Source organism: Vulpes vulpes, chromosome 6, assembly GCF_048418805.1.
Source record: "Vulpes vulpes isolate BD-2025 chromosome 6, VulVul3, whole genome shotgun sequence".
NCBI lineage: Eukaryota > Metazoa > Chordata > Mammalia > Carnivora > Canidae > Vulpes > Vulpes vulpes.
This window is the reverse complement of record NC_132785.1, coordinates 13803261-13819474: the sequence shown is the minus strand read 5'-3', so window position 1 is coordinate 13819474 and position 16214 is coordinate 13803261.

Here is a 16214-nt window from a genome sequence, read left to right as displayed (position 1 = left end):
AAGGGGAACAGCAATAGTTCAAGTGACCTCTAAGAGACTGGTGCTGTTTGGTGAAGAGTGTGGCTTCAGGTTAAAATCCTGTATCATTAGTGAAACGCTGGGACACCTGCACCCCAATGTTTATAGCAGCAATGTGCATAATAGCCAACTGTGGAAGGAGCCTCGGTGTCCATCGAAAGATGAATGGATAAAGAAGATGTGGTCTATGTATACAATGGAATATTCCTCAGCCATTAGAAGTGACAAATACCCACCATTTGCTTTGACGTGGATGGAACTGGAGGGTATTATGCTGAGTGAAATAAGTGAATCGGAGAAGGAAAAAAATTATATGGTCTCATTCATTTGGGGAATATAAAAAATAGTGAAAGGGAATAAAGGGGAAAGGAGAGAAAATGAGTGGGAAATATCAGAGAGGGAGACAGAACACGAGAGACTCCTAACTCTGGGAAACAAACAAGGGATGGTGGAAAGGGAGGTGGGCGGGGGGTGGGGGGGACTGGGTGACGGGCACTGAGGGGGGCACTTGATGGGATGAGCACTGGGTGTTATGCTATATGTTGGCAAATTGAACTCCAATAAAAAGAAAAAGAAAGAAAAAAGAAAAAAATCCTGTATCATCTTTCAGACCCAATCATAGTCTTTGCTTGACCAGCCTCATGGGAGAAAGCCCTACCCACACTAAACTTAGTGCACAGCCATGCCTTATAGTTTTCTGGAAGGATACTTTGAAGTACTCTACTCCCTCCCCAGGCCAGTCTTGTAAATTTATATTCCTAAACTAGTCACCTCCATTCAGAGTCCTTCTACTCAAGGACCTCAACTGAGACACTTTTCCTTCACCTCCTTATCAAAAGATCTTGACAAGACACTTTTCTCCTCTTTGACTCTGCACTTTTGGTATGCCTACCTTTTCTTTCTCTTGTAACCCCTGACTATAAAAAAATGGCAAGAGCATCTTGTTCGGGACTCCCTGACGGTAAGACAGTTTCCCCATAGGCACTAATTTACTTGATTCTCACCTTGTGCCCTTCTGTTGGGGAGAAATGGAACCCTGGGAAGCCAGCACCTACTTTTTCCCTTGCTTACACTATCACATCCAATGAATAAAGGCTCAATTGTTCCTTTCAGTTTGGCTAACTGTCCTATCACCACGTTGACACCTGACAGCTCGATACCTGAGTACTTGAGACTTCATGCAAAGGACTCAAAGACAATGCAAGAGCCAACAACTTGTCAGGGCTAACTGATCCTGATCATCAATAGGAGGTTGAACTGCTGTTGCACAGCATTGTCATGGAAGAATGTATTTGGTACCCAGATAACCCAGTTGAATGCCTTTTGGTACATTCTTGCCCAATTTTGATGGAAATTGGATAAATACATTAACTGCAGCTTGAGAAGGGCATAATGACTCCCCTGGGCATGATGGCCTGTGTCATGTCATCAGGGGAATAATATAAGACTGGCATAGGATATACTACAAGCTGAGGGGGAGAGGGATTGAAAAAGAAGAAGGAGAAAAGAAGACAAGTGTAACACATTGGGAGGTATAATTTGTTTTATTAATATACTTTTCATATTCCCCATGGACAGAGGCATGTTTGAACCCTGGAAAAACTGTTGCCAAACGTGTATATGAAGAGGGTCTGAGCAGTGCCAGGAATGTACTTTGGTGGGAACTGTGATGTATCCCGGATTCCTACTGAAAAAAAGGAGAGGAGTGTGGCTGAGAGTTCTATTGGAAGGTAGCCCTCAGTACCCTGCTCCTCCAGGGGTTGTTGGCTTGGGCTTCCAGGCTTCAGAACTGTGGAAATATTTCTGTTGCTTATAAGCTACCCAGTCTGTTATTCTGCTATAGCAGCCTGAATGTCCTGAGACAGCAGGTTTTACTTGTTTATTGAGATGATGAGTTCTAGAAATTTCCTGCAGATAAAATTAATTGTAGGAATACATAGTTTCTCAATATTAAAAGTGTCTTCCACTGGGGACCAACTTCTGCCTGTGGGAAAGATAAAGTTATCCTTTTAAAAAAATTGGCAAATCAAACAAATGCAGATTTCAGGAAAATGTCAACCTGGAAACACCTTTATACTGTACTATACAGGTCACACACAGACAACAATGAAAATAATAACATTTGTAATTGATTTATTCTTGTTATTTAAAGGAGGAAACAATCCATAGTTCAGATTTTCACAAAATAACCTTATCACAAATTAAATCTTGGCTAATATATGGGTTTCCAGGGCCCAATTCAGGCCAAGTAGGAATGTGTGTTTTTAATAAATGCCAAATGTAATTCCTCTGAAAGGTTGTCTCATTTTCCTACTGCTTCTTGCTAATCTTAGTCTGGAATTCTAGTACCTTCACTCTCCTTTAAGATGATGTTGTTCCCACTGCTCTGACCTGAGTAGAAGGGTGACTAAAGACAAGGCCACGCTTTCCAATTCTGTTTTCAAACTGAATTATCCACCATAGTTCACCAGTGTAAGAGTGTTATGTGTGCAATAATAGCCTTTTGTGAAATTTGGGGATTATCTTAAGAGAATTCTTATTTAAGGGAAAATGACTTCAAAAATATTCTAAACTGTTTAAAACTTGCACAGTGATCCCCCAGTGGGATTCCGTTGTTCAAAAATGTATTTTCCCACCTTGAGATATTCCTTCTCTCTCTACTTTGTAAGCAAACTTCCTTCTTCAATCTTTCTTTTTTTTTTTTTTTTACTTTTTCCCACACGTTGAGAGGCTCTTAGAATTTATGTATCTGCTCCATTCACTTTTACCTATTAGGGTTATCAGTAGACACCATAATCTATAACAGTACATGACCCCACTCCTGTCTGCTATTCACAATGTGTAATGAGCAGAGTAGGAATATATTTATACATGGGTAGAAAATATTATAAGTTTCAGGGGTAGCACGTAACTATTTGGTATTTGTAATTATTGTGAAATGATCATCACCAAGAAATGTCATTATCATCCATCACCATATACAACATAGTTTGCATTTATAACATTTTTAGGCAGAATTACATAGTGAATATAGCTGTATCTGTCTTGTTTTGACCATACAACTAAAACGATCAGATGAGTGTTGAGTATCACACTCAGTGATGAAATCTTAGAAATGATATCATTAAAGTCAGGAATAAACAAGGATGCTCATAATCTTGAACATCATTTAACATTGTTCTGGAAGTGCTGACAAATGCAATTAGAGATAAAAGAAAGAAATACACTTTAAAGGAGGGAGGAAAAATTTCATTACTTAAGGATATAATCATAACCTGAACCTGTAATAGACTCAACTGAAAAATTAGAGTAAACAAAAAATGAGGTATTTTATTGATTTTAGCATGAATATATAAAAGTTAACACCAGTTAAAACCAGATAAACTATAATAGAAGAAAACATCACTTATAACAACAACAACAAATTAAAATATAAAGATGAAATATAATACGAAATGTAGAAGTTTCTAAGTGGAAAGAAAAATCCAACTGAGTTGTAAGAATGGCTGCAATGAATACAGCTATATCTTATCAAATGGCAAATAACTAAAATGTTAAATATTCCAATGGTTAATAATATAAAAGTTCCAATTCTGCCTCAATTCACAAATCAAGAAATGAACATAATTTTAAAATTATTTAAAAATGAAATGAATAAAAATAAAATTATTTTTACTAGGCACAAAGATTCTAATTAACTTCAGAGAATATATGTGATCATTGCCAATACACATGGAATGCTGATATGTTAGTTTCCTATTGTTGCCATAAGAAATTACCAGAAACTTAGTGGCTTAAAAATATAAATTCATTATCTTGTAGTTCTGTTAGTTAGAAGTTTGACAAGGGTCTTACTAGGCTAAAATCAAGATATTAGTAGGGCTCCATTCTTTTCTGGAGGTTTTAGATGGATCTATTTCCTTGTCTTTCCCAGGCTCCAAAGGCAGCTTATATTCCTTGGTTTGTGGCTCTTTTCCTCCCTTTTTTTAAAAATAAAGATTTTATTTATTTATTCATGAGATATACAGAGAGAGAAGCAGAGACAGAGGCAGAGGGAGAAGCAGGCTCCCTACGGGGACCCCGATGCAGAATTCGATCCTAGGACCCTGGGATCACCACCTGAGCCAAAGGCAGACGCTCAACCACTGAGCCATCCAGGTATCCCTTCCTCTGTCTTTAAAGCCAGCAATGGCTGGTTGGGTCCTAATGACATCAAATCATTCTGACCTTTTCTTCTGGCTCCTTTCTTCCATATTCAAAGACTTCATTTAGGTTCAACCATATAATCCTGGAAAATATCTCTTATCTTAAATATATCTGACTAGGAACTTTAAGTCCAGATTCTTAATGATGCTTTGCTATGAAACATAACAAATTTACAGTTTCCACAGCTTTTAGGACATGAATATCCTTGGAGGGGATATTATTCTGTATACCACAATTGGCAAATTCTATTCACTGTACTTACTAACTCACATATTCCCCTCATTCATTTTTTTTCTTTCTAGTCATACTTAGAAGGTCAAAAAGATCATGTGTGAATGTACTTTATAAACTGTGAAGCACCTACTAAAATACAATATAATGAGTGTTCTGCTTGTATTATTTATATATTAACTTATTCTCTATCAGTAATAATTTCTTACTTTCACATTACTCAGGTAACCTGTAGTATATGCCACTAAATGTAACAGCCAGCAAAAGAAAGATTAAACATATTTTTGTTTATTTGTTTTGGGGTTCTTTTGGTAGTAAAAACAAGCAAAAGGAGACATTCTTCTTATTTTACTAGGACAATGTCTCATTAAACCATACTGAACTCCTTTTCAATCAAATAATTTCAGTTAAAGAAAATAAATTCAAATTGTACTCTATCCCATTAAATAAATACATTGATTTTTGGTATTTTAAGTGAACAATATTGAATAAAAAGAAAATGTATTCTGAATGTATTATATATACTTTCAGTCAAATTAACATAGTGCAATTAATTGTGAAATAGTAATGAAACTAAACTAAATCACAATGAACAGAAAAATTAAGATCAAACATATGTTCAAGCTTAAGTAAAGAAGTTTTTCATTTATATACTTTTTATCAGTAATGTGCAAGATAGAGAATCTTCAACTAATTTCCAAGTACAATTATTGGTTTTTTTGTATTATAAATGAAATGACTTTGATGGTTTAATTCTCTTGTATGAAATATATCATCTACAACTATAAAATTGTTATTTCTATCCAAATTTAAAATATCAGAAATAAGCAGACTGGCTAAAGTCCATCCTTTGATCCAAAGAATATGTTAAAAATGTAATTGCCATTGTTCATTCAACTAGGTCTTCTCTCAGGATATTCAGTAATACTCATTGATTGACATAAAGTAAGCATTTTGAAAAATAGCATGTCACATTTCTGAATGAGCTTGTAAGATAACTTTACATTTATCAATTTTTCTTCCTAGAATGATGTTCTTTTGACTAAGGAAAACAGTGAAGAAACGTTGATAACAAAAAGGAAAAACTGCTTATAAAGCAACTCAATATTTTAGTGATTGACCATCAGAATTCTCTTTATCATCATAAAATTAGTCTTGAAGTCTCCCTGGTTACACATGTCATCACTGAAGTGAAATATTGCAAAATGGTGCAATTCTAAGAATTATGTAAAGAACAAAAGCAAGGAAGTAAAGAAGGAAGGAAGAGGAGAAAGAAGGGAGAGAATGAGGGAAGGAGGAAGGAAAAGAGGACTTTAAACTTGACATTGTTTTAATGCCTAGTGGTAAGAATACAAGTCTCAGGTGTGTGATCTCTCAAGTCCCCATAATCATATTTAGAAATTGTTCCTTTCAGTGTGTTAAATTCTATCTAAATGGCCTCAAAGAGATCAACCAGTGGAGCATATACTTGTATATCTCTATCTTTGGTTGATTTAAAAGTAGTAAAATATATGATCCTTGTCTAAAAAAACTACTTTCTCCACGGGAAGACAAGATTAGCTTACCTGAAACCACTGAGGAATAATGAAATTTTAAAAAGTGAAAACATTGCAAATGATAAATTTTGTGTTTTAGCCTTTAAATACTATCATATTCAGAAAAAAGAGAAACCCCTCCAGACTGGATTATTCAAATGTATTTCCATAAAAACAACAACAACAACAACAACCAGTGAGGTTTGTTTGCATCCTAAAAATTTGGTAGCAACTGAATTGACAGAGAGATGGAAATAATTTCTAGGCAGGTGAAGTGAGAGGCCATGACCTTCTGGCTAACTGGCAAGACAGAGGGCTTTTGTTAGTGGCTCTGAACTAATTTGTCAGTGATTTAAGTCAAATATCTTATAACTAAATAATTGACTTGAACCTTCTGGTAGAGTTTGGAAGGTGTGTGTGTGTGTGTGTGTGTGTGTGTGTGTGAGTTTGGAAGGTGTGTGTGTGTGTGTGTGTGTGTGTGCGTGTGTGATAGAAATCCACAATCATCTTCACCTTTGGCCTTCCATTTATATTCAGGTAAAATTTCATTATAGTAAATTTCCCTTAAGGGACCTGAAGTTATATAAGATCTAGCATCTCAATTCTATATGAAATTATTTCCAGGGCTTGTAATGTTGCTTTTATTATTTTCTACAATAAATAATTCTGGATAACAAATATTCTCAGTCTTTTTCCATGCCACATTCTCCATGAGGAAAAACTATCTGACTTTTGCGGCTTAGGGTGTAATTTTTACATTATGTATCAGTAGCTCCAGAGTGTATTAAATCAGCAAAAATAAAATTGACATGGATCATTTGAATATTACTTAGGTTTGTGTTCTTTTATGCTCATCGCAAAAGCTAAGTATTACAGGAAAACAAAATTATTTTAATAACTGTCCAGGAAGCGATGGTATACAGCTGCCTCTTTACTTAATTAGGACCTGGTTAGTGGTAAAACTTTGTTTTAAAACCTGTGTTGGGACACCTGGGTCGGTCAGTGGTTGAGTGTCTGCCTTGGGCTCAGGGCATGATCCCATGGTCCTGGAATCAAGTCCCGCATCGGGCTCCTTGCAGGGAACCTGCTTCTTCCTCTGCCTATGTCTCTTCCCCTCTCTCTCTCTCTCTCTCTCTCTCTCCCTGTCTTTCATAAATAAATAAATAAATAAAATATTTAAATTAAAAAAAAAACCTGTATCAATTCAACTCTAGTGATATTTGTTAACCACTATGCTATACCAAAAAGGGTGTCATTCTAAAAAATACTAATAGCATATATTTAATAGAGTTTTTGTACTTATATATAAAAGTTATTTTATACAGTATCTCATTTGATCATCATATTTGTCCTGTGAGTAGCTTGAACTCTTGCCCCCCTATTCACAAGAGCAAACTAAACTAAAAAATTAAGAAAAGTAATGATTTTTTTTATGATGTGCTATTTGTCTCTGAGGGACCATACATAGGATGTATCTTTATTATTTACTATTTTAATTTCCAAATTGGTTGAACTTAATATAATTTAGTCTCTTAATTTAATATATATTTCTGTGAAAGAGAAAATAAGTTAAAACTAGAAATAATTAGTGAATTAAAATATACATGCAATTAATTAGAACTGATAACATTCTCTTCTGTATCTATACTGAACATACTTTTCTGATTCAGTGTTTGAGAAGAAACACACTTACTTTTTCTTTTTTTTTTTTGCAAAAAAAAGTTAGTTCAGTTAGTTAGTTCAGTTAGTTAGTTCAGTTAGTTCACTAAACTAAAATGAACTAACTAAAATATTTCCTTATTAATATTCTGCTTCAAGACTTAAACTTTGGTGGATCCATCAATCCTAAGCTATAAGTTCTGTCATAATCTTTCAATCTTAATCAATTCTGCACTTTATAAGACCAGAAAAAGATGTTCAACTTCAGTAGCCATTAGGTACATGCAAATTAAACCACGATAAGATGCTACTATGCATCCATTAGAAATGCTAAAATATAATGACAATATCAATTGCTGGAGAGGATGTGAAGAGACTAGGTCTCTTGTAAGCTGCTGTTAGAATTGTAGAATGATATAGTCATTATTGAAAATATTTTGCAAAAAAATATTTTGCAAGTTACTTACAAAATTAACCATACAACTCAGAAATGATACTCCTGGACATGTATCTTAGAGAAATGAAAATCTCTGTTCATACAGAAACTTGTACATTGATATTCATAGCAGCTTTATTTTTAATATTAAAACCTGTGACTAAATATCGTCTCCTTATGTCTATGGAAAGGACTGCTAAGACTCTATGTATGTTGTCTTTTATTACATAAATTTAAAAAGTCTAGCTCTGCTTAATCAGCAGGTTATTCTGCTAGCCTTTTTGAAAGTTACCCACAGACATAGTTAGTATTTGGGTCTTTATTATTTGCTAGGCACTAGGGATACAAAGATAACAGGCAAAAGTGGCCTGTGCTCTCATGGAGCCTGGAGGTCAGTAGGGAGAGCATGTGAAAAACAGGCAAATCCACAAATAAATAAATAAATAATTGTAAAATATATTACCATGAGAGTAGCACCTAAGATATTTTTATTTAGAACAAGGGTTGGCAAATTATCATCTGTTTGGTTAAAAAAAGTTTTGCTAGAACACAGTGGCAATCATTTGTTCACATATTCTATGGCTACATTCATGCTTCAAGGGCAGAGTTCGGCAGTTGCAACTGGGAATGGCTTACAAAGTCTAATATACTTGCTAGCTGGACCTTTAAGAAAAAATTTGTAGACCTCTGACTTGGAGTAAAGATATTTTGAGTCTCAACATTTTTATGTTTTCCTCTTTTAGCAAGATCATATCTGTTAAAACCAGGTGTTGAGAATTTTTAAAATGATGTTTTAAAGACTTGTCCAATCCTCATATAGCATATCAAGGCCTAGGTCTGGTGGTCTATTATTATATGATAGTGTATTCTAATTACAGCCAATTTATGCACCTGAAAGTAGGATGATATGATTTTGAACACGTAGGAGAGACCCATTAGTAGATCTTAAAGTCAATTTTTCTGGTTATAACCATCATTTTCAAAAGAGTCAAAGAGACTAGGGCAGAAAAATAGTTATGAACTTAATAAAGGCAAGATTGGCAAGACTGCATATAAAACCATTGTTTCACTTTGGTATCGACACATATACACACACACATTTATCTAGTTTATTGTTTATGGTCACCACTTTGAAAAAGTTTGAAAATCATTTGTTTGTTTGTTTGTTTATTTATTTGAGAGAGAGAGACAGACCTCAAGTGAGGGGAGGGGCAATGGGAGAGAATCTCAAGCAGACACCCCACCCCACTGAGCAGGGACCCCAATGTGGGCCTCCATCCCACCACCCTGAGATCTGACCTGAACCAAAATCAAGAGTCAGATGCTAAAATGACAGATGCACCCAGGTGCCCTAAAATTTATCGTTAGATAAATTACAAAGCCTGTAGCTCAGGTATTGTGAAGCATTATGGTGATGAAGTTATGTATCATTGTCTAAGTTCTCACATTATCCTCATGGGCCAATAATTGGGAGAGGGAAGAGAGTGGAGGATATTTAAATCAGACGGGTTTTGCATCCCTTCTGATTTAGGATTCTGGAAGGAGATCCCTTCAAAGACGTCCTCATGCAAACAACCAAGGGCATGGCAAGGAGTCAGAAAGCCTGGAAGTGTATTCTGAATATATTTATTCTAAAACGTGCATTACTGTACTAGAGTGTGGATGAAGGTGAGCTGAGTCTGAAGCAATATACTTGTTTTCTCAAGGCCTGCTTGTAGCATTCAATTTTATTCACATGATGCAGGAAGGGGTAATAGAATTATTGAAAGGCCAATAGACTTTTAAGAGGACTGAATTCAAAGCAGACAGCCTACCATGTTCAGCTTTTGAGACTGAAAGTGGATGGCTAAGGTGTAGTCCTATCATATCCTTTTCCTTCTCAAAAAGCCAGATGACAACAGTGAACCAAAAAATGACCAATGTAGCTTGTAGGACAGACCAGCCATGCCGCAGGAGACAAGTGCATTTCTAAAGGCTATGAAATGAGTCTAAGAATTCTGATTTTCTGTTGCAATAAGATCAATAAAATTGTATAATTAATGCCCTCAGTGGAGGATCCAGGTGTTGTGAGGCCTAATACTTATATTATTTTGGAGGTATTCCTTAAGAAAAAGAATCCAAAGTTGTAAATCCTCGCCAGGGGCTCATGTAGATGAGAATCCCAAACCATAAGATTCATTTTCTTCCCACTAAAGCTGCCTTTGTAATTATTTCTCCAATGTATACTAAGGCATGCTTAGAAATGATGAAGCATGGGTGGAAAATTGAAATACTGAGAATGTGCTTGAGGTTAGCTAGCAAAAAAAAGTATATTTCTTTAGGCTAAATTTAACAGGGTTCACAGAATCTTACATTTTGTTTCATTCCATGCTACTCTATGCAGTAACAGCTTTAAAGATCAGATGTTTTAATAAGAAATATGCAAACCACATTTTATTTTTACATTTTTAGTATGAGTAAATTTTAAGACTTAACCCATAGAATAATTGGTAGATCATAAATATTTAGTCTTGCTTTGTGGAAGATGACACAGGGTAAGAAAAACGTAGTAGAAACGGTTGTCAATTCTCAACCAATCGTTATTCCCAATCTTCCCTTTCTTTTTTCTTTTCTTTTTGAAATTAATTATTTTATTTTAATTATTTTATTTTATTTCATTTTATTTTTTTGACTTGAAGATGCTATCTACCAGCAGAAAGTCTGAAATTGCCAAGCACTCACTTTCCAAGCCAGCTTTGAAGCTAGGGCAAAGGAATATGGCATAGTCCTCTACTGGCAAATGTGACTTTGGAAATATGATGAGTGCACTCTGGGAAATAATTTCAAATAAAAAAATAATTACAAGAAACATCCATAAGCCAGATGCCATAACTGGATTTAACATCTGAAAGTGTCATATTGTCCTGCAGTCTTAAAGAAACAACCTAGATTCCAAACCATTATGTTCAAGTTTGCAGTACCAAAACAAAAGAAAACCCTAAGAACCTGGATAACTAATATTATTTGTAAGGTGCTGAATTGACTATTTCACCTTCGAGATATGGAAATTTACAATTATAAATTTCCTCAGTGCTTTAGTTTTAACTCAAGTATTTTCTATTTTTTTTTTTTTTTGTGTGTGTGTGTGTGTGGTAGAGAATATTTAATGTGAGATCTACCCTAACAAAATTTTAGGTGAATAGTATTGTCAACTATAATTATAGTGTTGTACAGAAGATGTCTAGAACTTTTTCTTATATGATTGAAAATTTATACCCAGTGAATGTCAACTTCTCATTATCCTTTTCCCATAGATCCTAGAAACCACCATTCTATTTTCTGCTTCAATGAGTTTGTCCAGTCTTGTAGTATTTGTCTTTTAGTGACTACCTTACTTTCTTAACATGGTGTCACGTGGATTAATCCTTGTTGTAGTATGTGACAGGATTTCCTTTTTTGTGGCTGAACAATAATCCATTGCATGCATATAGCACACTTTCTTTATCCATGGCTCTGTTGATGGACATGGTTGTTCCACCTCATAGCTATTGTGAATAATGCAATTACTATGGGGATGTAGATATCTCTTTGAGATCTTAATTTCAGTTCTTCTGGATATACATGTAGAAATGAGGTTGCTGGGTTATATAGAAAGTTAGTTTTTAACTTTTTGAGGAACTGCCATAGTGTTTTCCATAATGGCTTTGCCATTTTCCGTCACCAACAGTGTGCAGAGTTTCCAATTTCTCCACATCCTTGCCGATACTTGTTATTTTTATTTTGATAATGTTGTCTTTTCATTGTGTTGATTGTGCAGAAGTATTTTGTGTGTGTGTGTGTGTGTGTGTGTGTGTGTGCAGAAGTATTTAGTTTGACGTAGTCCCACTTGTCTATTTTCTTTTTATTTTTGGTGTGCTTGATGTCATACCCAAGAAATCATTGCCACTGAAAATGTCAGAAAGTTCTTTCCTTATTTAAAAAAAAATTTTCCCTATGTTTTCTATCATAAGTTTCACTGTTTTAGGACTTACCTTTAAGTCTTTAATCATTTTTTATGGTATAAGATAAGAATCCAGTTTCATTCTTTTGTATGTGGATGTCTAGTTTTTTGAACACCATTTGTTGAGGAGAGTATCCTTTTCCCATTTTGTATTCTGGGCACCCCTGTTGAAGATCAGTTGACTCTGCACACATGGATTCATTTCAGGCTTTTCATTCTACTCCATTAGTATAAATGTCTGTTTTCATGCCTTTAGCATCATGTTTTAATCATGGAAGTTTTGATACATATGTTAAAATCAGGAAGTGAGATTTCTCCAGCTTTGTTCTTTTACAATAGTTTTGGCTATTTGGGATACTTCCTGGTTCCATATGAATTTTAGGACCATTTTTTCTATTACTATAAAATATGCCATTGAGATTTGGATGTGAAATGTTGAATCTATAGATTTCTTTGGGTAGTATGGACATTTAAACAATATTATCTCTTCCAATTCATGAATATGGTATATCTTTGTCTCTTCTTTAACTTCTTTCATTAGTGTTTTATAGTCTTCAGTGGACAAGTCTTTCCTCTCTTTAGTTAGGTTTATTCTGAACGGTTTTTTAAATGCAATTATACATAAAATCAGTTTTTAAATGATTTTTTTGTATGCCAATTTTGTATCCTACAGTTTTACTGAATTTGTTCATGAATTTTGACAGTTTTTTTGTGGAGTCTTTAGTATTTTCTCTATATAAGATCATGTCATCTACAAATAGAAACAGTTTTACTTCTTTCTTTCTCATTTTAATGCCTTTTTACATTTATCTTGCCTAATTGCTCTGATTAGGATTTCTTTTTTTTTTTTTTAAGGCGTCAACCTTTCTTTTTTCTTTTTTTTTTTTAAAGATTTTATTTATTTATTCATGGGAGACAGAGAGAGAGAGAGAGAAAGAGAGAGAGAGAGAGAGAGAAAGAGAGAGAGAGAGAGAGAGAGAGAGTCAAAGACACAGGCAGAGGGAGAAGCAGGCTCCATGCAGGGAGCCTGACAGATTCAATCCCGGGTCTCCAGGATCACGCCCTGGGCTGAAGGCAGGCGCCAAACCACTGAGCCACCCAGGCTGCCCTCATTAGGATTTCTAGTGTTATATGTTGAACAGAAGTGTTGAGAGTGGGCATCCTTGCCTTGTTCCTCATTTTAGAGGAAGAGCTCTCTTTCACCATTGAGCATGATGTAAACTGTAGGCTTCTCACATATGGCCTCTATTATGTTGAGGCACATTCCTTTTATACTGTTTGTTGAGGTTTTTTTTTTTTTTATGAAATGATGTTTTATTTTATCAAATGCTTTTTTGCGTCTATATTGAGATGATCTTGTGATTGTCACCGTCATCGCCTTAATGTGGTATATCACATTTATTGTTTGGGTATTTTGAACCTCTTTGCATCCAGGGATAAATCTGACTCAGTTGTCATGTATAATCCTTTTAATGCTCTGTACATTTTGATTTGCTAGTACTTTGTTTAGGTCTTTACACCTATATTCATTAGGGTATTGGTTTGTGATTTTCTTTTCTTATAATGTCCTTTCCAGTTCTGTTATCGTGGTAGTGCTGGCATCATGAAATGAGTTTTTTATTTAATCTTTTTCTTCATTACTAGTCCGTTTATATTTTCTATTTCTTCATGATTCAATCTTGTTAGGTGGTTTTTCTCTAGGAATTTTTCCATACCTTCTAGATAGCCATTAATGAATCAGTTTGTTGATGTATAATTATCCATACTAGTCTCTTTTGATTCTTTTAATTTCTATGGCATCAGATTTAATGTCTTCTTTTTTATTTCTAATTTTATCTATTTGAATTTTTTCTTATTCTAACAGTTTAGTTAATTTTGTTGGTCTTTCCAAAACCAACTCTTATTTTCATTGATCTTTTCTATTGTTTTTCTGGCCTCTGTTTCATTTATTACTGCTCTAATCTTTTTTATTACCTTCCGATAACTTGGGCTTATTTTGTTCTTAATTGTTTTTTTTTTTTTTTTGAGGTGTGGAGTTAGCTTGAGTTTTTTTTTTTTTTAATGTAAGCATTTACAATAAATGTAACATTTATTCTCACTGTAACCTTCTTTCTCAGTACCTCTTTTTGATGCATCCTGTAAGCTTAATATATTTTTTCTATAGATTTTTTCTGATCTTCCTTATCATCTCTTCTTTGATCTATTGGTCATTCAAGAGTGTGTTAATTTTTATGTATTTGTAATTTTTCTAGTTTTCCTTCTGTTGTTATTTTCTGGTTTCATTCTATATGGTTAGAAAAGATACTTTATGATTTCAATCTTCCCACATTTGTGCATTGTTTTTTGACCTAACATGTAATCTGACCTGTATAATGTTTCATGTACTCTTTTTTTGTTGTTTTGTTTTTTGTTTCATGTACTCTTAAGAAAAATATATATTCTGTTGTTGGGTGGAATGTCGTATTTATCTGTCAGGTAGATTGATTTTAATGGTGTTGTTCAATTCCACTCTTTCCTTATTGATTTTCTATCTAAATGTTTTACCCATTATTGAAAATAGGATATTGTAGTCTCCTATTGTTGGTTTTCTATTTCACTCCTCAGATCTACAGTACTTGCTTTATGTATTTAGGAGGTCTTATCTTGCACATATATTTATGATTTTTACATCTTATTAATTGGTCATTTTATCTTATATAATGTCCTTTTTCACTCTGGGAAATTTTTGACATAATGTCTATTTTGTCTGGCACAAACATAGATATTTCTACTGTCTCTTGCTTATCATTTGCATGGAGTATCTTTTTCCTTAATGGTCAGCCTGTGCTTGAACTTACATTGAAAATGAGTCTTTTGTAGAAAGTATATAGTTGTATTTTATATTTTTAAAAATTTGTTTAACCATTCTCTTTTGATTGGATAATTTAATTCATTTATATTTAAGATAATTATTATTTTTTTAAGATTTATTTATTCATGAGAGACACAGAGAGAGAGAGGCAGAGACATAGGCAGAGGAAGAAGCAGGCTCCCTGCAGGGAGTCCGATATGACTTGAGCCCAGGACTCTGGGATCATGCCCTGAGCCAAAGGCAAAAACACTCAACTGCTGAGCCACCCAGGCATCCCAATATATTTAAGATAATTAATGGTAGGGAAAAACATTATTGCCATTTTATTGTTTTCTGTCTATTTTGTAGTTCTTTTGTATCTATTTTCCTCTCTTGAAATGTTTCTTTGTATTTTGTTGACTTTAAGTGTGTCTGTTGACATGCTTTGGTTCATTTTTCTTTTTTCTTTCTCTCTTTAATATATGTTTTCTTTGTAATTACCATTAGTCTTACATAACATGTATTTTAGTTATAATAATCTAGTTTAAGCTGATAACAAGTTTAATCTCATATAAAAACTACAATCTGACTTCCCTCTATCACACTTTATATTATTGTTTTCATAGTTTGCATACTTTTATATTATGTACCATTAACAAATTTTTGTCATTTTAATTATTCTTAACATTTTTGTTTTTTAAAATTTTTGTACCAAATTAAAAGTGGGGCAGCCCCAGTGGCACAGCGGTTTAGTGCCGCCTACAGCCTGGGGTGTGATCCTGGAGATCCGGGATCAAGTCCCATGTCAGGTTCCCTGCATGGAGCCTGCTTCTCCCTCTGCCTGTGTCCCAGCCATTCTCTCTCTCTCTCTCTCAATAAATAAATAAATAAAATCTAAAAAAATTAAAAATAATAAATAAAAGTGATTTATACAGTATAAATCTCTTTCAATTTGGTAGTTTGGATCATTGGGCTTTTTGAATCTGGACATCCATATCCTTCCCTAGATTAGGGAAAATTTCAGCCACTGTTTCCTCAAATAAACTTTCTGCCCCTTTCTCTCCCTCGTCTCCTTCAGTGACTCCCATAAATTTTATTTTGGTCTCTTTGGCACTATTTCTGAAAAGTCCTTTGCTTTTATTCCCTTTTTTCTTCATTTTTTTTCTTTGCTGACTGGAAAATTTCAAATGACCTTTTATCCTTTTGTTTGCTCAAGTCTGTTGTTGAATTTTTCAGGTCATTTATTTCATTTTTCAGCTCCAAATTTGTTTCTTTTTCATATTTTCCATTTATTGAAAGTAACATTTTGTTCATGTGTCA